Source organism: Mobula hypostoma, chromosome 3 (genome assembly GCF_963921235.1).
Source record: "Mobula hypostoma chromosome 3, sMobHyp1.1, whole genome shotgun sequence".
In the NCBI taxonomy this organism is placed as follows: Eukaryota; Metazoa; Chordata; class Chondrichthyes; order Myliobatiformes; family Myliobatidae; genus Mobula; species Mobula hypostoma.
In genome coordinates, this window is record NC_086099.1 from 10,421,401 (window position 1) to 10,447,560 (window position 26,160).

General features: G+C 43.9%; 1 protein-coding gene across 6 annotated transcripts in view; it reads left to right on the forward strand.

Moving 5' to 3' along the window:
• The window catches only part of rab27b (RAB27B, member RAS oncogene family), a 196,042-nt gene that overhangs the window by 73,895 nt on the left and 95,987 nt on the right, over window positions 1–26,160 (forward strand). The window contains exon 1 of one of the 6 annotated variants that reach the window (XM_063042638.1): window positions 23,078–23,140. The exons of 4 other annotated variants lie outside the window; for them this stretch is intronic. The gene's annotated coding sequence lies outside the window, so the exon portion shown is untranslated. Of the gene's footprint in view, window positions 1–23,077; window positions 23,141–26,160 lie in introns of those variants that run through there. One more of the 6 variants, XM_063042636.1, reaches the window with a different exon arrangement.

Genomic DNA, 26,160 nt, shown 5'->3' on the forward strand with positions numbered 1-26,160 from the left:
TGATTTCAATTACAGCTGAAATCAGCTCTCTCTCTGTCTATTTTTCACTCTGTATGTCTGTCGCACTCTCTCTTGCTGTCTCTGTTTGTGTCTGTTGCTGTGTCTGTGTCTATCTTTGTCTCTGTGTCTGTCTCTGTCCAGCTCTCTCTCTCTCTGTTTCTCTGAGCATGTCTCCCTCCCCCTCCCTCCCCCTGTCTCCCCCTCCCCCTCCATCCCCCTCTCCCTCCATCCCTCCCTTTCTTATTCTTAATATAACGTTCACCTCTGAGTCAGAATCTTATGGGTTCAGCCCAGTTACAGAAGCGTAGGTCTCCCATAAGCCATTGCAAGCACGAGGCTAAATTTGGAGACACAGAGCCTGTCAGCAGAAAGCCAAGTTTGACAGATGCATGTGTTAGTGTTTTACAGCTCTTACATTTCAGATGATGCTGGTTTTAAGCATTGAGTATAATAGATGTGTGGTTCTTCAACTTCCTTTCTCCTCCCACCACTTCAGAGTTGAAAACAAATTTATTATCTAAGTATATACGTACATGCCACCATGTACAACCCAGAGGATCATTTCTTGTTGGCATTTACAGGAAACACAACAGAATCAATGAAAAATCGCACCCAACAAGATGGACAAACAACAATGGGCAAAACACATCAAACTGAGCAAATACAAAATGAAAGAGAAAGAAAGAAATAACAATAAGAAGAAATAAATCAGCAGTAAATATTGAGAACATAAGATTAAGAATCCTTGCAAGTGAATCCATTGGTTGTAGAACAGTTCAGAGTAGGGGTGAGTGAAATTGAGTGAAGTTATCCCCTCTGGTTCAACAGCCTGATGGTTGAGAGGTAATAACCTCTGGTGGCGTGGCTTCGGAAATATTTTAAGCCCTACCCAACTTCTTTATTGTGTAGTGCATTCCTGAGTTTGACTAGTCAAAATGCAATAGGCTTGGGCATTTATTAATTTATATCTTTCAGCTTGCCAAACACAAGAAGTGACTGGAACTGTCAAAATATCTAATTGCTAGACAACCACATTTTCTCACCAGTAATTCTTTCTTCTTAACACTTAAGATTCTGCAGATGCTGCAAATTCAGAGCAACAGTCACAAAATGCTGGAGGAATTTGGTCAGGTAGCACCTATGGAGTGGAATAAAGAGTCAAAGTTTTGTGCCGGGCCCCTTCAGCAAGACTGGAAAAGAAGGGAGTGGAAGCCAGTATAAGAAGGTGGGCTAAGGGGGAGGAGTACAGGCTGGCAGATGATAGGTGAGACCAAGTGAGTGGGAAGGGGGATGGGTGTGGAAGGAGGGACAAAGTAAGAAGCTGAGAGGGGATAGGTGAAAGAGGTAAAGGGCTGGAGAAGAAAGAATCTGATGGGAGAGGGGCGTGGCCCATGGGAGAAAGGGAAAGAGGAGGGAATGGACAGTTGACGAAAAGAAAAGAAGGGGGGTAAGAAGGGAGGTGGAATGGGAGAAGAGAGCGCAGGGCAGGGGGGAGAAATTACTGGAAGTTATAGAAATCGATATTCATGCCATCAGATTGGAGATTGCCCAGAGAACAGCGATTCAGGTTCAGTTCCTATCATTATCTGATTGGGGTTTGTACTTTCTCCCTGTGACCGTGTGCATTTCATCCGAGTGCTCCATTTTCCACTCACATTCCAAAGACGAATGGATTAGGGTTAGTAAGTGTGGGCACACCAGTTGGCGCCTGAACCATGGCCACACGTGTGGGCTGCACCCAGCACATCCTCAGACTATGTTGGTAATTGACACAAACAATGTATTTCACGAACTCGAGAAAATTTATAGAAGCTGGAAATCCAAACAACACAGACAAAATTCTGGAGGAACTCAGCAAGTCAGGTAGCCTCTGTGGAAATGAATAAACAGTCATGGTTTCAGGCCAAAACACTTCTTCAGGTCTGAAAAGAAAGGGGCAAGATGCCAGAATAGAAAAGTGGGGTGAGGGGAAGGAGGCTAGCTGGAAGGTGATAGGGGAAAACAGATGGGTAGGAAAAGTAAATGACTGGAGAGGAAGGAATGTGATAGGCAAGAAGAGTGGTCATAGGAGAAAGGGAAGGAGGAGAGGATCCAGAGGGACGTGATAGGCAGGTGAGAGGAGATATAAGGCCACAGTAGGGAACAGGGGAAGAGTGGAAGAGGGGAGGGGGAGGAAAAACTTTTACCGAAAGTAGAAATCAATATTCATGCCATCAGTTTGGAGGCTACCCTGAAGGAATATGAGGTCTTGCTCCTCCACTTCGAGTCTAGCCTCATTGTGGCAGTACAGGAAGCCATGAATTGATATGCCAGAATGGGAATGGGAAGTAGAACTAAAATGGGCAGCCACCAGGATATCGTGCTTGATGCAGCGGATAGAGCGAAGATGCTCACCAAAGCAGTACAGTACTTCAACCTGCATCAGGTATCACTGATGTAGACAAGGCAGCGCTGGGAGCATCGAATACAGTAGATAATCTTCTCAGGTAACGTGTCACCTCACCTAGAAGGACTCTTTGTGACCCTGAATGAAATAAACGTACACTTTTTTTCAAAGGGTTCTTCCAGATTCCATAGAACCATAGAACCATAGAACATTACAGCACAGAAACAGGCCTTTTAGCCCTTCTTGGCTGTGCCAAACCATTTTACTGCCTAGTCCCACTGACCTGCACCTGGACCATAACCCTCCATACACCTCTCATCCATGTACCTGTCCAAGATTTTCTTCAATGTTAAAAGTGAGCCCACATTTACCACTTCATCTGGCAGCTCATTCCACACTCCCACCACACTCTGTGTGAAGAAGTGTTCTCTAATGTCCCCTTTAAACTTTTCCCCCTTCATTCTTAATCTATGTCCTCTGTTTTTTTTCTTCCCTAGCCTCAGTGGAAAAAGCCTGCTTGCATTCACTCTATCTATACCCAACATAATTTTATATACCTCTGTCAAATCTCCCCTCATTCTTCTACACTCCAGTTTATTAAGTCCTAACCTATTGAACCTTTCTCTGTAACTGGGTTTCTCAAGTCCTGGCAACATCCTTGTAAACCTTCTCTGCGCTCTTTCAACCTTATTAATATGCTTCCTGTAACTTAAAGGCCAAAACTGCACACAATACTTCAAATTCGGCCTTGCCAATGCCTTATACAACCTCACCATAACACTCCAACTCTTGTACTCAATACTTTGATTTATAAAGGCCAATGTACCAAAAGTTCTCTTTATGACACTATCTACCTGTGACGCCACTTTTAGGGAATTTTGTACCTGTATTCCCAGATCCCTCTGTTCTACTGCACTCCTCAGTGCCTTATCACTTACCCTGTATGTTCTACCTTGGTTTGTCCTTCCAAAGTGCAATACCTCACACTTGTCTGTATTAAACTCCATCTGCCATTTTTCAGCCCATTTTTCCAGCTGGTTCAAATCCCTCTGCAAGCTTTGAAAACCTTCCTCACTGTCCACTACACCTCCAATCTTCGTATCATCAGCAAATTTGCTGATCCAATTTACCACATTATCATCCAGATCATTGATATAGATGACAAATAACAATGGACCCAGCACTGATCCCTGTGGCACACCACTAGTCACAGGCCTCCACTCAGAGAAGCAATTCTCCACTAACACTCTCTGGCTTCTTCCATTGAGCCAATGTCAAATCCAATTTACTACCTCTCCATGTATACCTAGCGACTGAATCTTCCTAACTAACCTCTCATTCGGGACCTTGTCAAAGGCCTTACTGAAGTCCATGTAGACAACATCCACTGCCTTCCCTTCATCCACTTTCCTGGTACCTCCTTGAAAAACTCTAATAGATTTGTTAAACATGACCTACCACGCACAAAGCCATTTTGACTCTCCCTAATAAGTCCCTGTCTATCCAAATACTTGTAGATCCTATCTCTTAGTACTCCTTCCAATAAGTTACCTATTACTGACGTCAAACTTACCGGCCTATAACTTCCCGGATTATTTTTAGAGCCTTTTTTAAACAACGGAACAACATGAGCTATCCTCCAATCCTCCGGCACCTCACCTGTAGATACCAACATTTTAAATATATCTGCCAGGGCCCCTGCAATTTCAACACTAGCGTCCTTCAAGGTCCGAGGAAATACCCTGTCAGGTCCTGGGGTTTTATCTACTCTAACTTGTCTCAAGATAGCAAGCACCTCCTCCTCTTCAATCTGTGTAGGTTCCATGATCTCACTACTTGTTTGCCGTATTTCCATTGACTCCATGCCAGTTTCCTTAGTAAATACAGACGCAAAAAACCCATTTAAGATCTCCCCCATTTCCTTTGGTTCCATACATAGCCGACCACTCTGATCTTCACTCTGATCTCCCACTTACCAATTTTATCACTTGCTATTCTTTTACTCTTAATATACCTGTAGAAGCTCTTTGGATTATTCTTCACCTCGACTGCCAAAGCAACCTCATGTCTTCTTTTAGCCCTCCTGATTTCTTTCCTAAGTATATATTTGCACTTTTTATACTCCTCAAGGTCTGAGGAAATTATTTGCTCCCTGTTTCCTATACAGGTCAAACATCTCTCTCTTCTTCTTTATCAGAATTCCAATACCCCTTGAGAACCAAGGTTCCTTACTCTCATTCACTTCACCTTTAATCCTGACAGGAATATACAAACCCTGCACTCCCAAAATTTCTCCTTTGATGGCCTCCCACTTACCAATCACATCCTTGCCAGAGAACAACCTGTCCCAATCCACGTTTTTTAGATCCTTTCTCATTTCTTCAAATTTGGCCTTTTTCCAGTTTAGAACCTCAACCCGAGGACCAGATCTATCCTTGTCCATGATCAAGTTGAAACTAATGGTGTTATGATCACTGAAGACAAAGAGTTCCCCTACACAGACTTCTGTTACCTGTCCTAACTCCTTTCCTAATAGGAGATCCAATATTGCATCTTCTCCAGTTGGTACCTCTATATATTGGTTTAGAAAACTTTCCTGAACACATTTTACAAGCTCCAACCTGTCTAGACCCTTAACAGTATGGGAGTCCCAATCAATATGTGGAAAATTAAAACGCCCTACTATCAAAACTTTATGGTTCCTGCAGTTGTCTGCTATCTCTCTGCAGATTTGCTCCTCCAATTCTAGCTGACTATTGGGTAGTCTATAATACACCCCATTAATGTGGTCATACCTTTCCTGTTTCTCAGCTCTACCCATATGGCCTCAGTAGACAAGCCCTCTGATCTGTCCTGCCTGAGCACTGCTGTAACATTTTCCCTGAGAGCAATGCTAACCCCCACCCTTCAATCCTCTGCCTCTATCACGTCTGAAACATCAGAATCCTGGAACAGTAAGCTGCCAGTCCTGCCCCTCCTGTAGCCAAGTTTCACTAATGGCTATAATGTTGTAATTCCACGTGTCAATCCATACCCTCAGCTCGTCAGCCTTCCCCACAATACTCCTTGCATTGAAATAGACAAATCTCAGAAGATTATTACCACCACACACAACCCTTCTATTTGTGACTTTGTATGAACTTTTAACATCATTTATTTTCACCCCTGCTCCACCATCTGCTCTGGCACACTGGTTCCCATCCCCCTGCAAATCTAGTTTAAACCCTCCCCAATAACACTAACAAACCTCCCTGCAAGGATATTGGTCCCCTTGTAGTTCAGGTGTAACCCGTCTCTCATGTACAGGTCCCGCCTGCCCCAGAAGAGGTCCCAATGATCCTGAAATCTGAAACCCTGCCCCCTAACCCAGTTCCTCAGCCATGTGTTCATCCGCCAGAGCATCCTATTCTTACCCGTCACTGGCACGTGGCACAGGTAGCAATCCTGAGATTATCACCCTCGAGGTCCTGCTTTTTAACTTCCTACAAAGCTCTCTATACTCACTCTTCAGGACCTCCTCACTCGTTCTTCTTATATCATTGGTACCGATGTGCACCATGACATCTGGCTGATCACCCTCCCACTTCAGAATGCTGTGCACGCGATCAGAGACATCCCTGACCCTGGCACCCGGGAGGCAACAAACCATCCGGGAGTCTCTGTCACGACCACAGAACTTCCTTTCTGTACCTCTAACTACCGAGTCCCCTATCACTACCGCTCTCCTCTTCATCCACCCTCCCTTCTGCACTGCAGAACCAGACTCAGTGCCAGAGATCCGGCTGCCACAGCTTGACCCAGGTAACTCATCCCATTAATTTAGTACCAATAGATCAGCATAATTCCTGCAGGAATGCCATCCCATGATGTTTTGTTAGCTGGAAAAAGGTATCAACATACACAAGATTTGCATTATTTACAGATTGCTCAGTGGGCTGTTGGGTGGCACATGCACGGGCAGAACCGAGTGACTCCACACGACAAATACAATCCAGTTTGCTGGGAGTCTGGATGTTGTGCTCTTTTTTTTTCTCTTGGAAACGCTACATTGCACCTTAAACACAAGCGATTCGACAGATGCTGGAGATCTTGATCAGTGTAAACTCAAAACTTGATTTCTCATTCGGATCATATTGTTATAAATTGGCTCTTTGTTTGAAATTAAGTTTTCTGAGAACTCCCAATTCTTTTGACAGTGAGTCATGTTGCACTATCCAGCCAGTAATTGTGTTTTGCATACTGATGTCATGACACATTCTCTAACCTGCATTTCTTCATAAAACGCTGTGGATTAAGTATATTGCATAACTTTGTTTGCCTATAAGTCGAATCAAGGAATAACTGACAGACTTCAAAGACTTCCTAATTTTAAGTAATTTCTTTCCTTTTCAGACCAATTGTTAAGTTATATAAAGAGGTAGTTAGTTCCCTTTAGATCCTATTTTACATCCTGGGAAGGCAGGAAAACTCTGAGTTATCTAAGCACAACTGGCTTTTGTCATCTTCATTTACAGTCCTGACAAAGGGTTATGCTTCTTCAGAAGTGAGAGGGAACTTCTCACTTCTAACTCAAATATGAAAGCAAGGATGTAATGTTGAGGCTTTATAAGACCATAAGACATAGGAGCAGAATTAGGGATTTGGCCCATTGAGTCTGCTCTGCTATTCAATCATGGCTGATTCTTTTTTCTCCCTCCTCAACCCCATTCTCTAGCCTTCTCCCCGTAACCTTTGATGTCGTGTCCAATCAAGAATCTATCAATCTCTGCCTTAATGCACTGGTGAGGACTTAGTTGAAGTATTCTGAGGTGTTTTAGGCCCTTTATCTAAGAGAGGATATGCTAAAATTAGAGAAGGTTCAAAGGAGGATCATGAAAATGATTCCTGAATTGAGAGGCTTGGCAATGAGGAGTGTTTGATGGTTCTGGGCCTGTACTCACTGGAATTCAGAAGAACGAGGGGAGATCTCATTGAAACCTATTGAATGTTGAAAGGCCTCGATAAAATGGATGTGGAAAAGATGTTTTCTTTGATGGGAGAGTCTAAGACCAGCAAACACAGCCTCAGAATAGGGGGATATCCATTTAGAACAGAGATGGGTAGGAATTTCTTTTATCAGTGGTGAATCTGTGGAATTTGTTGCCACAAGCAGCTGTAGAGGAGAAGTCATTGGGTTTATTTAAGACAGAGGTTGATTAGTCAAGGCATGAAGGGATACAGTCAGGAGATTGAGTCTGAGAGGGAAATGGATCAGCCATGATAAAATGGTGAAGCAAACTCAATGGGCCAACTGGCCTAATTCTGCTACTATATCTTATGGTGCTATGGTGTTATTGGCCCTAGTGCCCTTCCCTTGGACAACATCGGTGGCTTGGAGAGGGGAGACTTGCAGCATGGGCAACTGCCGGTCTTCCATACAACCTTGCCCAGGCCTGCACCCTGGAAACCTTCCAAGGCACAAATCCATGGTCTTACGAGACTAATGGATGCCTATGGTCTATGCTCAAAATGTCGACTGTTTATTCTCCTCCACAAATGCTACTTGAACTGCTGAGTTCCTCTAGCATTTTGTGAGTGCTTACTCTCCCATTGTCGGAAACATCCTCTCTACATCCACTCTATCTAGGCCCTTCAATCTTTGATAGATTTCAATGAGATCCCCCATCATTCTTCTAAGCACCAGCAAGTGCAGACCCACAGCCATCAAACGTTACTCATATGTTAACTCTTTCATCCCTGGGATCATTCTCATGAACCTTCTCTGGACCCTTTCCAATACCAGCACATCCTTTCTTCGATAAGGGGCTCAGATCTTTTCACACTACTCTAAGCCCCTCTCAAGGGATGCACCCATGATCATTCCTGATGAGCAACATTTAGAAGAAGCACGACTGGGATGTATCATGGCTTAGTACAGCAACTGCTCTGCCTGTGACTGCAAAAGAGTGGTGGACACAGCTCAGCACATCACAAAAACAAGCCTCCCTTCCATAAAACCTTCCTACACTTCTCTTTGCCTCGGTAAAGCAGCCAGCATAATTAAAGACCTCACCCATGGAGTTTAACCTGATGAAATATGAAGTAATGCACGTTGGTCAAATTGGGCGGATCAATAGCATGGTGGTTAGCACAAGGCTTTACAGTACTGGTGACCCGGGTTCAGTTCCCGCTGCTGCCTGAAAGGAGCTTGTACGTTCTTCCTGTGACCGCGTGGGTTTCACCTGAGTGCTCTGGTTTCCTCCCACAGTCCAAAGACATACCAGATAATAGGTTAATTGGTCACCGGAAGTTATCACGTGATTAGGCTAGAATTAAATCGGGGTTGCTCGACAGCATGGTTCGAAGGGCCGAAAGGGCCTGTTTCATGTTGTATCTCAATAAATAAAATAAAATAGAAATGTGGTACGGTGTAAATGGCAATACTCAAACAGTGCTGATATGCAGAGCATGGTAGGGTTAAGGTAGGGTTAAAGAACCAGGGCATACAAGGAATGTAGAAAATCTAGTTAATAAGCAACAAAAGATTTACAAGAAGTTTAAGAAACTAGGTACAGTTAGAGCTCTAGAAAATTACAGGGTAGCTAGGAAGGAGCTTAAGAATGGAATTAAGAGAGCCAGGAGGGACCATGAGAAGGCCTTCGTGAGCAGGATTAAGGAAAACCCCAAGGCATTCTACAAGTATGTGAAGAGCAAGAGGATGAGCTGTGTGAGAACAGGACCAATCAGGAGCAGTAGTGGAAATGTGTGCATGGAGCTGGAGGAGGTGGCGGAGGTGCTTAATGAACACTTTGCTTCAGTATTCAACGGGGGAAAAGACCTTGGCAATTGTGGAGATGACTTACAGTGGACTGAAATGCCTAAGCAGATAGATATTAAGAAAGAGGATGTGCTGGAGCTTTTGAAAAGCATTAAGTTAGATAAGTCACCGGGACCGGGTGAGTGATACCCCAGGTTACTGTGGGAAGCAAGGGAGGAGATTGCTGAGCCTCTTGTGATGATCTTTGCATCATCAATAGGAATGGGAGACGTAATGGATGATTGGTGCATTCTTTGAGGATGTAACAAACACATTGATGAAGATAGAGCAGTGGATATAAGGTATATGGATTTCAGTAAGGCAGTTGATAAGATACCCCATGCAAGGCTCCGTCAGAAAGTATGGAGGCATGGGATCCAGAATTGGCTCCCCCACAGAAGGCAAAAGGTGGTTGTAGATAGTTCGTGTTCTTCATTGAGGTTGGTGACCAGTGGTGTTCTGCAGGGATCAGCTCTGGGACCCCTCCTCTTTGTGATTTTTATAAATGACCTGGATGAAGAAGTAAAAGGGTAGGTTAGTAAGTTTGCTGATGACAGAAAGGTTGAGAGTGTTGTGGATAGACTGAAGGGTTGTCAGAGATTACAACAAGACATCGATAAGATGTAGAACTGGGCTGAGAAGTGGCAGATGGACCAACCCAAATAAGTGTGAAGTGATTCATTTGGTAGGTCAAACTTGAAGACAGAATATAATATCTATATACTATTGAAACTCTGATGCTCTGTTTGTCTGTTTGTCACCTCCAATTAGCGCAAACGGTGCATTACAGTGGCACTATTTTTGGCTAAATTGACTTAAAGTGCACTAACTGACAGAATGCGGGCAAAATTCAGGGTTATATATTAGTATAAAATTGCTCACTTGCCAAAATCAACAGCCCCGCTTTCACCCGAGACCCGATGTCAGCCATGATGGAAACCGCGACGTGACAACACGACGCATGTGCTCGGCCAGCCTCAGAAGCGACTCACGATGCTCACAGCAGCGACAGCAACCAGAGCAAAAGGGCAGGGCAGCTCTATTTCGAGCGGTCACATTCTGCTAATCGCCATCAGCACGTGCAGGATTGGGACAGATCAAACTGAGACCCATCAATAAGAGATAATTAAATCTTATTGTAATGACGTACTTCGAGACACCCATCAAACCTTTTGCTGCAGTCAAAGGACAGCGGTGACTATATCACGTCCATTTAGGACAGCGCCAACCACATCATCAAGAATAATCAGCATTCTGGAGGCTTTGCTGTTACTGCTGCGTATCTTCTATCCAGCATTAGGGTAAAAAAAATATGGTCAGCCTAATTATGCTGCGTGGAAAGGGAAGGGGGACATTATGGTCAGGAGGTGACGCCAAACACCGTCGGGAAGCGGCAAGGAGAGGGAGAGAACAAGAATCAGATGAGGCCAGGGCCGCACGAATCCAGGACAAAAAAGACGAGAGAAAAAGAGACAGAGGAGGAGAGGGATGCACATCTCCAAAATGACAACAACTGGCATAGAAGGAGGAGAGACGAAGAGACATGGAGCTGAGAAATGCACGTCTCCAGGATCAGAGACAATCAACAAACAGCAGAAGAGATGAAGAGATGGGGGATGAAAGGGCTGCACGTCTCCAGAATGATGAGAGGCACAAGGGTGTCAGATCAACCAGAAATGATGCCATCAAAAGTGTCCTTTGTTAAACGAGGAGGAGCTATATTTGCCTTGCTACGCGTTGTTCTTCTTTAATAAACTGAGGTTTTCTTCGATTTCCAAAGCAAAGCGATACCAATAGCATTCAGGAAAATGTAATGTTCATTCTGGTCACATCAGACTGCACTACCCTTCTCTCAAAGGGTGCCCCAACAGGTCACCCCATTGTCTAGTTAAAGGTAAAACTCTTGGCAGTGTGGAGGATCTGAGAAATCCTGGGGTTTGTGTCGATAGGACACTCAAAGCTGCTGCGCAGGTGGACAGTGTTGTTAAGAAGGCGTATGGTGTGTTGGCATTCGTCAGTTGTGGGATTGAGTCTAAGAGCCATGAGGTAATGGTACAGCAATGTAAGACCTTGGTCAGACCCCACTTGGAGTACTGTGTTCAGTTCTGGTCACCTCATTACAGGAAGGATGTGGTTACTATAGCGAGAGTGCAGAGGAGATTTACAAGGATGTTGCCTGGATTGGAGGCTGTACCTTATGAGAATAGGTTGAGTAAACTTGGCCTTTTCTCCTTGGAGTGATGGAGGATTAGATGTGCCCTGATAAAGGTGTATAAGATGATGAGGAGCATTGATCATGTGGATAGCCAGAGGCTTTTTCCTAGGACTGAAATGGCTAGCACAAGGGGGAATAGTTTTAAGGGGCTTGGAAATATGTACCGAGGAGATGTCAGGGGTAAGTTTTTCACACAGAGAGTGGTGGTGCATGGAATGCATTGCCGGTGGCGGTGGTGTAAGTGGATACAATAGGGTCTTTTAAGAGACTCTTAGATAGATGCATGGAACTTAGAGAAATCGAGGGCTATGCTGTAGGGAAATTCTCGGCAGTTTCTAGAGTAGGTTACATGGTCAGCACAACATTGTGGGCCAAAGGGCCTGTGATGTGGTGTAGATTTCTATGTTCTATGTTCTAACATGAGATAATGAGATAAAGAGTCCTTAAAGTGAGATCATTGGTTGTGCGAGACATTTGAATGATGGGGCAAGTGAATGTAGTTCTCTTTTTTTATTTGAAGAGCCTGATGGTTGAGGGGTAGTAACTGCCAACCACAGCTGATGAGCCGATGAAGTGACTGGTTCTAAGACACCAGTAAACTACCTTTGCCCCTTCTTCTGTCAGTAGAAACAGTTCTGCTGGGCTTAGTAACTAAGCCACACATGAAGGCCGGGAGCTGGACTTGGTTCTTAGAGACAATTTGAGGTGCATGCCATTGGGAGCATTTAGTAGGAGTGGGAGCTTGACCCCATTATCACCCCCAGCTGTAACAACCTTTATAGGTTCATGAACTTCTTGCTCTTGAATTCTGTGTTTCTGCCAAGTGTTAAGTAGCCACATGCCTTCATAGCCACCTTGTTTATCTGCTTTGGTGCCTAGAGAAATCAACAGAGGAGTGCTCGCTCTTTTCCTCTGTCCTTCTCAGAACTGGGCGCCTTGGTAGCAGAGCTGTTAGCACAATGCTATTACAGCTCCGGGCATTCCAGAATTCAGAGTTCAATTCCATCGCTGTTCCGTGAGGAGTCTGGACATCCTCCCCGTGGAATGAATGGGTTTTCCCCGGGTGCTCCGGTTTCCATCCACAGTCAAAAGACGTACTGGATAGGTTAATTGGTCGTTGTAAATTGTCCCCTGATCAGGTTAGGGTTAATCAGGATTGTGGCGTGGCTTGAAGGGTCGGAAGGGCCTGCTCCACGCATCATCCTAAACAAAAAATAAATAAATAAATTTATAAATTTATAAACAAGAGATTCTGCAGATGCTGGAAATCCAGAGTAACACATGCACAAACAGCTGGCAGTATCAGCAGGTCCAAGATCCCCTCATGTTTTAGGAAGGCAACGATAACCCCAGTGCCGAAGAAGAGCAAGGTGGCATGCCTGAATGACTATCGACCTGTGGCTCTGACATCAATTGCTGTGCAGTGCTTCGAGAGATTGGTTATGGCACACATCAACCACAGCCTACTGGTCAACCTTGACGCTTTGCAATTCGCCTACCGGAGCAACAGTTCAACGGCAGATGCCATCTCTCCGGCCCTACATTCCTCCTCAGAACACCTGGAGAATAAAGACCCATACGTAAGGCTCCTTTTCATTGACTACAGCTCTGCCTTTAATACCATCATTCCAAATAAACTGATTCCTAAGCTCCGGAACCTGGGCTTAGCACTCAGATCTGCAGCTGGATCTTCAACTTCCTCACAGACAGGACCCAGGCTGTAAAAATAGGGGACAAGCTCTCCTCTACAATCACTCTGAGCACCGGTGCTCCACAAGGCTGTGTACTCAGCCCCCTGCTGTACTCATTGTACACCCATGATTGTGTAGCCAAGTTTCCATCAAACTCAATATATAAGTTTGCTGATGACACAGCAATTGTAGGCCGTATCTCGGGTAATGATGAGTTTGAGTACAGAGAGGAAATTAAGAACCTGGTGGCATGGTGCGAAGACAATAACCTATCCCTCAACATCAGCAAGACGAAGGAATTGGTTGTTGACTTCAGAAGGAGTAGCGGACCGCACGACCCAATTTACATCGGTGGTGCGCAGGTGGAACAGATCAAAAGCTTTAAGTTCCTCAGGGTCAATATCACAAATGACCTGACTTAGTCCAACCCAGCAGAGTCCACTGCCAAGAAGGCCCACCAGCACCTTTACTTCCTAAGAAAACTAAAGAAATTTGGCCTGTCCCCTAAAACCCTCACTAATTTTTATAGATGCACCGTAGAAAGCATTCTTCTGGGGTGCATCACAACCTGGTATGGAAGTTGTCCTGTCCAAGACCGGAAGAAGCTGCAGAAGATCGTGAACACAGTGCAGCACATCACACAAACCAATCTTCCATCCTTGGACTCACTTTATACCGCACGCTGTCAGAGCAGTGCTGCCAGGATAATCAAGGACACGACCCACCCAGCCAATACACTTTTCGTCCCTCTTCCCTCCGGGAGAAGGCTCAGGAGCTTGAAGACTCGCATGGCCAGATTTGGGAACAGCTTCTTTCCAACTGTGATAAGACTGCTGAATGGATCCTGACCCGGATCTGGGCCGTACCCTCCAAATATCCGGATCTGCCTCTCGGTTTTTTTGCACTACCTTACTTTCCATTTTTCTATTTTCTATTTATGATTTATAATTTAAATTTTTATTATTTACTATCGATTTGTAATCCAGGGAGTGGGAAGCACAGAATCAAATATCGTTGTGATGATTGTACGTTCTAGTATCAATTGTTTGGTGACAATAAAGTATAAAATATAAAGTATAAGGTCAGACAGCATCCATGTAGAGAAACAGGCAGTCTACATTATTGTGCTCCCATTCTTGATGTTCAATCTTGTTTACTTTTAATACGAAAGGTAAAAACATCCATCTGCAGATTAAGATTTGATACCGCTTGGAGACGAGAGATCGGTGAATTGGTGTTTCATCACACCCATGCAAACCAAGCTGCTGTTTTGATTTTCTGCTCGTCTTAATGAGACATAATTAGATGCTGCGCTGCTCACTGTCTATTTGTGTTCAGTAATGAGTTTCATGTCTGGTCTGATTGTGCCTCCAAAATAGAGGTAATTTACTCAGTATGGATGTACCTGGTTGCCACTATCACAAATGGTTTTACAAATCCCATAACCAGAAATCTGGCTGAGGCAAATGTCAGCATTTCCGATCACTGAAATACTGATTAATAATTGAAGTGATGGAACCATGTAAATTTACTTATTAGAATCCATCACAGACATTAGCCTCCCTATTACTGAGGACATCTTCAAAATGCGATTCCCCCAAAAGGCAGAATCCATTATTAAGGACCTCCACCAACCAAGGCATGCCCTCTTCTCATTGCCACCATCAGGGAGAAGGTACAGGAGCCTAAAGACACACAGTCAACATTTCAAGGACAGTTCTTCCCCTCCACCATCAGATTTCTGAGTGCACTACCTCAATCCTTGAACACTACCTCACTACTTTCTTCTCTGTTTGCAATGCCTTGTGAGACCATAGATCTGATCTGCGCCTGGAAAGTCTTCACTCTCCAGGGCGCAGGCCTGGGCAAGGTTGTATGGAAGACCGGCAGCTGCCCAGGCTGCAAGTCTCTCCTCTCCACGACACCGATGTTGTCCAAGGGAAGGGCATTAGGACCCATACAGCTTGGCACCAGTGTCGTCGCAGAGCGACGTGTGATTAAGTGCCTTGCTCAAGGACTTAACACGTTGCCTCAGCTGGGGCTCAAACTCACGACCTTCAGGGCTCGAACTCACGACCTTAACCACTTGGCCACATGCTCACTCATTGCAATGCCTAAAACAATATATATACATAGTACTGTGCAAAAGCTTTGAGCACATGTGTATGGCTAGGGAGCCTGAACTGCACAGTACTTTAATTGTCAAGGTGGAGTGGAGAGTGAGCAAGAGCAAAGGAAGTTGGGTATGGTGAGGGTGGAGCACTGTGGTGACAGAAAAGAAATTCCAGGGGCGGCGAGGAGATTGGCATGGGTGCAGACACACCCAGCCCTGAAACACTATGCAAAGTCATTTGATTCCCAACAACTCTGCTGTCTAAATTGATTAAGTCCTTCCCTGGAAACATTTGGGTGTTGACATAGGGTTCACACCAGCTGATGAGTGGTCACACCAATTATTTGTGTGAATAAAGTAGCTGGCAATTTCGGTCACACTAGTAACACAAGTCCAGCGCTGGTGGCATCAGCGCTGGACTTCGGAGCGAAGGCTCCCGAGTTCGAATCCAGCCTTGCACGTTTTCCATCCGTGCTGGGTTGAGCATCGAGCTAGCAACTCAGCCTTGTAAAAATAAGAAAGCCTGCTAAAAAAAATGCCGTCATGATGGCATCCCGACGATTCCACTCGGAGTTAAGGGTCTTCTTCTTCTTCTTCTTCTTCTTCTTCTTCTTCTTCTTCTTCTTCTTCTTCTTCTTCTTCTTCTTCTTCTTCTTCTTCTTCTTCTTCTTCTTCTTCTTCTTCTTCTTCTTCTTCTTCTTCTTCTTCTTCTTCTTCCACAAGAAAGTGGAAGAGAAAATAACAAAATAATAAAAATTTACCTCTCTCAGACTCTAAAATGCTCTTTCCCTCACATACGTTCATAAACTCTCTCACAAGCACTCTCACAAACTCTCTTTTAAACTCTCTCTATTAGAAACTCTCCTTCAAACTCTCTCTCACCAATTCTCTTTGAAACTCTTTCTCTCACAACATCTCTCTCACAAACTCTCTCCCAAACTCACTCTCACAAACACTCTATCTTTCAAACTCTCTCTGTCACAAACTCGCCCACACACACACACACACACACACACACACACACACACACACACACACAAATTCTCTCTCACAATCCCACTCTCAGGCAAACTCTCTCACAATCACTCTTGTAATCTCCCACAAACTTTCTGAGACTCACATAATCTCTCTCACACAATCTCTCTCAAGATCTCTCTCTCATAAAGTCTCTCTCTCTAACAAGCTCTCTCTTAAAACGGTCTCTCACAAAATCTCTCTTACAAACATTCTCCAACAAGCACTCACATAAATGCTCCCTCACAAGCCCTGTCTCGCAATCCCTGTCTCGCAATCCGTCTCACAAACCATCTCTCACAAACACCTCTCATGAACTCTCTCACAAACTCTCTCTCACAAGCCCCTCTCTCACAAATCCTCTCTCACAAACTCTCTCTCGTAAACTTTCCCAAACTCTCTCACACTCTCACAAATTCTCTGACAAACTCCCTCTCAAATGCTCTCTCACAAACTCTCTCTGAGAACCTCTCTCTCACACACTCTGTCTTACAAACTCTCTCTCATAAACTCTCCATCATAAACTCTCCACCATAAACTCCGCCTCAAAAATTCTCTCACAAACTCTCACAAATCTCTCACAAAATCTCCCTCACAAACTCTCCCTCAAACACTCCCTCTCTAACACTCTCCCTCACAAACTCACCCTTGCAAAATCTCCCTGACATACTCTGTCTCACAAACTTCCATTCACACACAGATTCTCTCCCATAAATCTGACAAATGTACTCTCACAATCACTCTCTCACACAAATGCTCCCTCTCAAACAATATCACAAAATTCACACTATCCCTCCCTCACAAACTCTGTCTCACAGTCCTTCCTTCACACACACACAGATTCACTCTCACAATCTCTACCTCATAAACTCTCTGTCACAAACTTACCTTCACACACACAGTTTCTCTCTCACAAATGCTCGTACAAATGTTCTTTCACACCCCCTCTTTCAAACTCTCACAAAAACTGTCTCTCACAAACTTCCTCTCATAATCTCTCATAAGCTCTCACAAACCTGGAATATCTAGCTGTAAAGTGCCGTCCTTTTTACCTACCACGGGAACTCTCTGGGGTCATTTTGGTAACAGTTTACATTCCAGTTCAGGCCAATGCCAAGCAGGTTTTAGATGATCTGAGTAATGGGATCAACATGCACAAAACAGCGCACCCTAATGCCTTCACCATCATTCTGGGGGATTTTAACCAGGCCAGTCTGAAAAAATCACTAAGCAACTACCATCAACAGATCACTTGCAATACCAGAGGAGACAACACACTGGACCATTGCTACACTACCATCAAGAATGCCTTCCACGCCCTCACTTCAGAAAGTCTGATCACCCATCTGTACTTCAACTCCCTGAGTATAGGCAGAGACTGAAGACTGCAGCACCAGTAGTGAGGACCAAGAACGTATGGACAAAGGAAGCACAGAATCGCCTACAGGACTGCTTTGACAAACTACACTGGCGCACCTCAGGGGTGTGTGCTTAGCCCACTGCTCTACTCTGTATATACTCATGACTGTGTGGCTAGGCATAGCTCAAATACTATCTATAAATTTGCTGATGATACAACCATTGTTGGTAGAATCTCAGGTGGTGATGAGAGGGCGTACAGGAGTGAGATATGCCAACTAGTGGAGCAGTGCCGCAGCAACAACCTGGCACTTAACGTCAGTAAGACGAAAGAGCTGATTGTGGACTTCAGGAAGGGCAAGACGAAGGGACACATACCAATCCTCATAGAAGGATCAGAAGTGGAGAGAGTGAGCAGCTTCAAGTTCCTGGGTGTCAAGATCGCTGAGGATCTAACCTGGTCCCAACATATCGATGCAGTTATAAAGAAGACAAGACAGTGAGACTTTATTAGGGATTTGAAAAGATTTGGCATGTCAACAAATACACTCAAAAACTTCTTGTTGTACCGTGGAGAGCATTCTGACAGGCTGCATCACTGTCTGGTATGGGGGGGCTACTGCGCAGGACCGAAAGAAACTGCAGAAGGTTGTAAATCTAGTCAGCTCCATCTTGGGTACTAGCCTACAAAGTACCCAGAACATCTTTAGGAGCGGTGTCTCAGAATGGCAGTGTCCGTATTAAGGACCTCCAGCACCCAGGGCATGCCCTTTTCTCACTGTTACCATCAGGCAGGAGGTTTATAAGCCTAAAGGCACACACTCAGCGATTCAGGAACAGCTTCTTCCCCTCTGCCATCTGATTCCTAAATGGACATTGAATCTTTGGACACTATCTCACTTTTTCTTAATATACAGTATTTCTGTTTCTGTACATTTTTTAAAAATCTATTCAAGATATGTAATTGATTCTCTTGTTTATTTACTATTATTATTTTTATTTTATTTTTTTTGTTTGCTAGATTATGTATTGCATTGAGCTGCTGCTGCTAAGTTAACAAATTTCACGTCATATGCCGGTGATAATAAACCTGATTCTGATTCTGAAACTCTCTCAGACTCTCTCAAACTCTCACAAAACCCCTCTCACAAACTCTCCCTCATGCATTCTCCCTCACAAGCCCCCACCCACAAGCTCCTGCTCACGAACCAATTCTCACAAGCCCCCTCTCAAAAACTCCCTCTCACAAACTCTCTCACAAATGATCTCTCACAACCCTCTCTCAAACTCTCACCGAAACTGTCTCTCACAAATTTCCTCTCACAATCTCTCATAAACTCTCACAAAACTTTGACTCTCACAAGCTCTCTCAACCTCTCACAAACCCCCTATCACAAACTCCTCAGAAACTCTCTCTCAAACTCTCTCAGACACCGTTCCTCACACACTCTCCCCCACAAACTCTCCCCCACAAACTCTCGCCCACAAACTCTCCCCACAAATTCTCCCCCACAAATTCTCACCCACAAACTCTCCCTCACAAACTCTCCCCTACAAATTCTCCCTCACAAACTCTCGCTTATCAGCTCCCTCTCACGAGCACCGTCTAACAAGGCCCCTCTCACAAACCCCCTCTCACAAGCTCCCTCTCACAAGCTCCCTCTCACAAACTCCCTCTCACAAACCCCCTCTCACAAACTCCCTCTCACAAACTCCCTCTCGCAAGCTACCTCTCACAAACTTACTCTCACAAACTCCCTCTCGCAAAATCCCTTTCACAAACACTTTTTGAAAAATTCTCTCAAAATCTCTGTCTGGCTCTGACCCTCAGATATTCTCACATGCTCCCTTTTACAAACTTCCTCTCAAACTTTCATACAAACTTTCACACAAACTCTCTCCTAAAAACTCTCCCTCGCATTCTCTCTCTCAGAAAAAACCTCTCACAAACTCCCGCTCATACGTTCTCTCCCACAAGCTACGTCTCACAAACACCGTCTCTCACACACTCTGTCTTACAAACTTTGTCTCACAATCTATCTCTCACAAACTCTCTCTCAGTCTCTCACAGAGGCTCTCTTGCAAACACTTGCTGTCACAAAATATATCTCACAAACCCTATCTCACGTACCCTATCTTATAACCCCTATCTTATAACCCCTATCTCACGAAACCTGTCTCACAAACCCTATCTCACAAACTCTCCTTCAAACACACAAATTCTCTCTCACAAACTGTCTCACAATCTCTCTCTCATATGCTGTCTCGTGTAAACTCTCTCAGAAAATCTATTTCAGTAACCCTCTCTCACCTTCTCTCACATATTCTCTCTCTCAATCTCTCACAGCACTCTCTCACAAACTCCCTCACTAACTCTCTCACAAATGGACTCTCACGATCCCTCTCTAGTACAATGTCTCTCTCTCACAAATACTCTCATAAACCCACTCTCACAAACTCTCCCTCACAAACTTCCTTTCAAAAACTCTCTTTAAATCTGTCTCTCTCTGACCCTCAGAAACTCTCAAAACTTCTTTCACACAAGCTCCCTTTTACAAACTTCCTCTTAAACTCTCACAAATTCTCTCACAAACTCTCGCTCACCATCCCCCCCACCGATGAGCTCCCTCTTACGAGCCCCCTCTAACGAGGCCCCTCTCACAAACTCCCTCTTGCAAACTCCCTTTCACAACTTCTTTCTCACAAACTCTTTTTCACACTCTCTCACAAACTCTCTCTCACTAACTCCATCTCACCAACCGTCTCTCAGAACCTTCATTTGTTCTGATGAAGATTGTGTGTGTGTGTTATGTTGGTGTTAGAACATGTGGCGACATTAGCCGGCAGCCCCCAGCGCAAGCTTCAGTTGTGTTCGTTGTTAATGCAAACAACAACTTCCTCTCTATATTTTCAATGTGCATGTGATAAACAAATGAATCTGTGTGTGAAATCAAGTTTCTTGCTGGCTCTTGAGTCGTATCAAAAATGAAAATCATTTTGTTAAATGATCCCAATGATAAAAATTATAATCACTTATAGGGTAGCAATATTGTGCAGCAGTAATGAGAGAGAAGAAGTCATCACCCTGACACAGTGGTGTCAAGAAAACAATCTCTCCCTCAATGTTGCAAAAACAAAGGAGCTTGTTGTGGAGTACAGGAGGTATGGAGACAGGCATCAATGGATCTGGGGTTGAGAGCTTTAAGTTCCTCTGCATACATATCACCAAGGATCTCACGTGGTCTGTACATACCGGCTGTGTGGAGAAAAAGGCACAACAGTGCCTCTTTCACCTCAGACCATTGAAGAGTTTGGTATGGCCCCCCAAATCCTAAGAACTTTCTACAGGGGCACAACTGAGAGCATCCTGACTGGCTGCATCACTGCCTGGTATGGAAACTGTACTTCCCTCAATCGCAGGACTCTGCAGAGAGTGGTGTGGACAGCCCAGCGCATCTGTGGATGTGAACTTCCCATGATTCAGGACATTTACAAAGACAGGTGTGTAAAAAGGGCATAAATGGTCATTGGGGACCTGAATCACCCCAACCACAACCTGTTCCAGCTGCTACCATCCGGGAAACAGTACCGCGGCATAAAAGCCAGGACCAACAGGCTCCGGGACAGCTTCTTCCACCAGGCCATCAGACTGATTAGCTCATGCTGACACAACTGCATTTCGATATTATATTGACTATCCTGTTGCACATAATGTTTATTATAAATTACTATACTTGCACATTTAGACAGAGACGTAACGTAAAGATTTTTACTGCTATGTATAATAAGGATGTAAGTAATAAAGTCAATTCAATTCATTTCAGTGACCTGGGTTTATTCGTGCCACTGTCAGGAAAGAATGGTCTCCCCCTGACTGAGTGAGTTTCCTCCGGGTGCTCCAGTTTCTTCCCACGTTCCAAAGACACATGGGTTAGGGCTGGCAAGTTTTAGGCATGCTCTGTTGGCGTGGGAAGCATGATGAGCAAACTTGTTGGCTGCTCCCAGCACACCCCTGGAGTCTGTTGGTCATTGTTGCAAATGACACATTTCACTCTGTGGTTTGATGTTACGTAGGACATGGAATTTATTTATTCATTTATTTAGAGATACAGTGTGGAACAGACTCTTCTGGCCCAATGAGCCCCACACTCAGCAGCCCACCTATTTAACAATAGCCTGATCACAGGGCAATTTACAACGACCAGTTAATCTATAACTTGTACGTCTTTGGACTGTGGGAGGAAACCGGAGCATCTGGAGGAAACCCATGTGCAACGTTCCCTCTAATAAACAGTGTGCGCAAGTGTTTTGTGCTGTGGAATATTTTTCCCAGTGACAACAGCATGGGCACATCAATAATTTCTTCAATAAAAACGGTATAAATACGCCAGTTCTAAAATCTGCAGACAAATCATTGCAAACTCCATGTTGTCAACACCGTCCATATCAGACACTGAAAAAGGAAATGTGGTTGTGTACGATGGTAAAATATACTTAACACGGCAATAAGGTAGAGGGCGACAACCTTCTGGGCGCAGCTCAAATTCCTTCGTACGCTAGTAGTAAAAGATGTGTGCACGCGCACACGTGCATACCTTAAAGGGAACATTGGCCGCGCGGTCACAGAGAGGACTTTCAAATTCCTTACTGATGGCACCGGAATTGAACTCTGAACTCTGACACACTGCGCTGTAATAGTATTGCACTAACTGCTATGCTACCATTGCAATGGGAAGGATTGTCATGCAAAAGTTTCACCTGCATATGAACAGCAAATCAAAATGTTGCACTGACCGCTATGCTATCGTGACGCCCAGAACTCTCCAGCATAGTAAAGGCCCTTCAGCCCACAATGTCGTACCAAGTATATAATCTGATCTACAATCAATCTAGCCCTTCCCTTTTAGAATGGAGGTGTCCTATTAGAATGGAGATGAGGAGGAGTTTCTTTAGCCAGAGAGCAGTGAATTTGTGGGATTTGTTGCCTGTGGTAGCTGTGGAGGCCAAGTCATTGGGTATATTTAAGGCAGTGGTTGATAGTTTCTTGATTAGTCAGGGCATGAAGGGAAATGGGAGAGAAGGTAGGAGATTGGGGCTGAGGGGAAAATGCATCAGCCATGGTGAAATGGCAGAACAGGCTTGATGAGCCAAATGCCCTAAGCTTGCTCCTATATCATATGGTCCTATCTAAGTGTTTCTTAAATGGCCCTTATGTATCTGAACATGTGCTGATGTACATATGACTATTAACTAATCTTTATATTTTATCTAAACACCTGGGTTCTTAATTTATTGTGGCAAGGTCTGGGTGGGCAATATTATCTAAATATTCGAAGAAATATTCAACTGAGACTTGGCTTTCTTCACTCAGGTTAAGTTTACCTTGGTTCTTTTTTTTAAAAAAAAATTGGCCCTGGGTAAATTTCTCAAATTGCAGCCACAGCAGGCCACACCTCCCCTTTGTGCAGTCAGGTAGTGTTCACTGCACCGTCTGGGGCGGGGCTCCTTCATTTCTCCACTCGCAGAGTGACAGGGAAACGAACAAGAGTGATCCTAGACGCTGTAAGTAAGTCTTTATCTTAAATATCCTGAAGGTTGTTGGTATTTCTGCTGGGACAGCCAGTTTGCTCTGAACTCTCACCCACAAGGGCCATTAAAATATTTTTTTGTGTGGAAGACTTGCTTCTACCTGTGTAAAGTTGCACTTGAGGGACTGAACCAGCTGTTGCTTCAGGAAGCCTTGCACTCCTCTTTACAATATTTACTGATTAATGCGTAATACTTTTGGTGTGTCTATGGATTCTTCCATGCCCAAAACGGTGATCTTTCATGATTAGTTGAAAGCTGTGCAATTTAGAAAGAATCTGAACTTAAATCAGAGCACTTTGAAATCTGACAGGCCTTAACTTGTATATGGCTTACTTAATGATGCAAAAACACAGTATTCATTCAGGAAGAACACCTAACATGAGACAAAAAAGTTAGATTGATACTTAAGTAGGTTCAAAGGTTGGCACAGTTATCATATATTGCAGTACAATGCAAGATATAAAAAATACTACAAATTACAATAAGAACTATAAAAAGTTAAGTAAGTAATGCAAGAAGAGATCAAAAAGAGAATCATAAACAGGAGAAAATCTGCAGATGCTGGAAATTCAAAGCAGCACACACGAAATACTGAAGGAACTCAGCAGGTCAGGCAGTATCTATGAACAGGAATTGCCAACGTTTTGGGCCAAGACCCTTCATCAGGACTGAGAAGGAAGGGGAAAGATGCCTGAATAATAAGGTGGGAGGAGGGGAAGGAGGCTAGCTGGAAGGCGATAGGTGAAGCTAGGTGTGTGGCGAAAGGCAAGGGCTGGAGAAGAAGGAATCTGACATGTTTATGGTTTCATTGTCCATTCAGAAATCTGATGGTGCAGTGGAAAAACTGTTACTAAAACATAGAGTGGACAGCCAGCAACTTTATCCAGGATGAAAAATGGCCTTTATGAAAGTGCATAATTTTAAGATGATTCTAGGAAAGTATAGGAAAGTCAGAGGTAGTTTTGTACAGAGTGGTGGGGGCGTGGAATGCTGCTGGGTGTGGTGGCAGAGGCAGATACATTAGGGGTATTTAAGTGACCCTTAGATGGTTGATAGAAAAATGGAGGGCTATGTGGGAGAGAAGGGTTAGGTTGAACTTGGAAGAGGTTAAAGGTCAGCATAACATTGTGGGTCAACTGTGCTGTACTGTTCTGTGTTCTAAGTTCTAATCAGTTTTATAACCAGAGTATTTACACAAGCATGGATGTAACCTACTGGTGATAAAATCACACATTTTCTTGCGTTGGTTGTCATTTTTGCCTTTTCTTCTTGTTAGAGGTTCCTTTCCCATGTTATTTTGCTCACGGTACGGTAGTGTAGTGGTTTCCTCTGGGTGCTCCAGTTTCCTCCCACACTCCAGAGACAATAGGATAATTGGTCATTGTAAATTGTTCTGTAATGAGGCCAGGGTGAAATCGGTGGGCTGCTAGGAGGCACGGCCTGAAGGAACAGAAGGTCCTGTTCGGCAATATATCGCTAAATAAATAAATAGATAAAAAATTCTCAATTGAAAGAACATAAATGTTTCAAGCTCTGCTTACATTGAGGGATCTTGCCCTCCATGGGAAGCTAGACCTTACACCTGAGGTGTGAATTCACATCTGGTTACCTGTTTCTTCAGTCACGGGTACAGCAGAGTATATCAAGCGTGCAGATAGGATGCTTTTTATGGTGCATCGGTAAAAATTGGTAAGGGTCGATGGGGACATGCCAAATTTCTTAAGCCTCCTGAGGAAGTAGAGGGATTGCTATGCTTTCAATCAACTATCAATGTAGTGTAAATTTTATTCTAAGTCGATTGAAAAACTGTGTGGGTTGTTTCAAAGAAGCTCTTTACAAATGGGTCTCATAGTTTGGCTTATTTAGTTTTGTCCCATGGACTATTTGCACATTATATCAGGGCACTTCTGAATAAAACTGATGGAGCGATGCAGATTATCTAGAAGCAGCCGGAGTAAATTCTCTCCAAGTATCAAGTGTAAATCTAAGTTTCAGAGAAATGTGCCCTGTTCCGGCAGTGTATGTGACAATCAGCTGAGAGATTATTTTTTAATGACTTTCTGTTCTATTGTTAAGTATCAGAAGGAATGTACATGATAGAAGGGTGGGACATTTTTTTGTTTAACCACACAAGAGTTGCCAAACCAGATTTAATACAGTTTGATGCTTCCTTATTCAATGCCAAAAATGCATTTATCTTCAAAAGAGCAGTGACATGCTGTTAGCAGTATTTAGAGTCAGACACATGTACAGCTTAGAAAACAGGCCCTTTGGCCCATCTCATCTATGCTGAACAAGTTGCCTACCTAAGCTAGTCACATTGCCCTGATGAAGGATCTCGGCCGGAAACATCGGCTACTTATGCAATTTCACATTATTGTCATCCATCCGTACACACATATACCACCAAACAAAACATCGTTCCTTCAGATCAAGGAGCAAAAGACAAGTACATATAACTTGCATACAATACGCCTAAAGTAATATTACCACAGATAAATTAACAAATAATAAAGCGCATTTACAATACTAATTAATAAGTAAACAGTATAACGCCACTGGTGCTTCATATGTGATGAGACCTGGGTGGTGGCAGGGAATTCAGTAGTCTTACGGCCTGGGGGATGAAGCTGTTTCCCATCCCAACAGTTCTTGTCCTAATGCTATGGGACGTCCTGCCTGATGGTAGAGGGTCAAAAAGATTGTTGGGCAGTTGGGAGGGATCATTGCTAAGGGCCCTTATTCCTTTCCGTAGATGCAGCCTGACTTGCTGAGTTCCTTCAGCATTTTATGTGTGTTGTCCATTTGCCTATGTTTAACCCAGATCCCTATAAACCTTTCCTATTCTCATACATGTCCAAAGTTCTTTTAAATGGCATAATTTTACTGCGACTTCGTATACTGCAGATTTTACCCTTGTAATTAAAGTGCCAGTAAGCTGTTATCGTGAAAGTTGAAAATTACACCACTGTTGCTGGAAATCTGAAATGCCAGAGA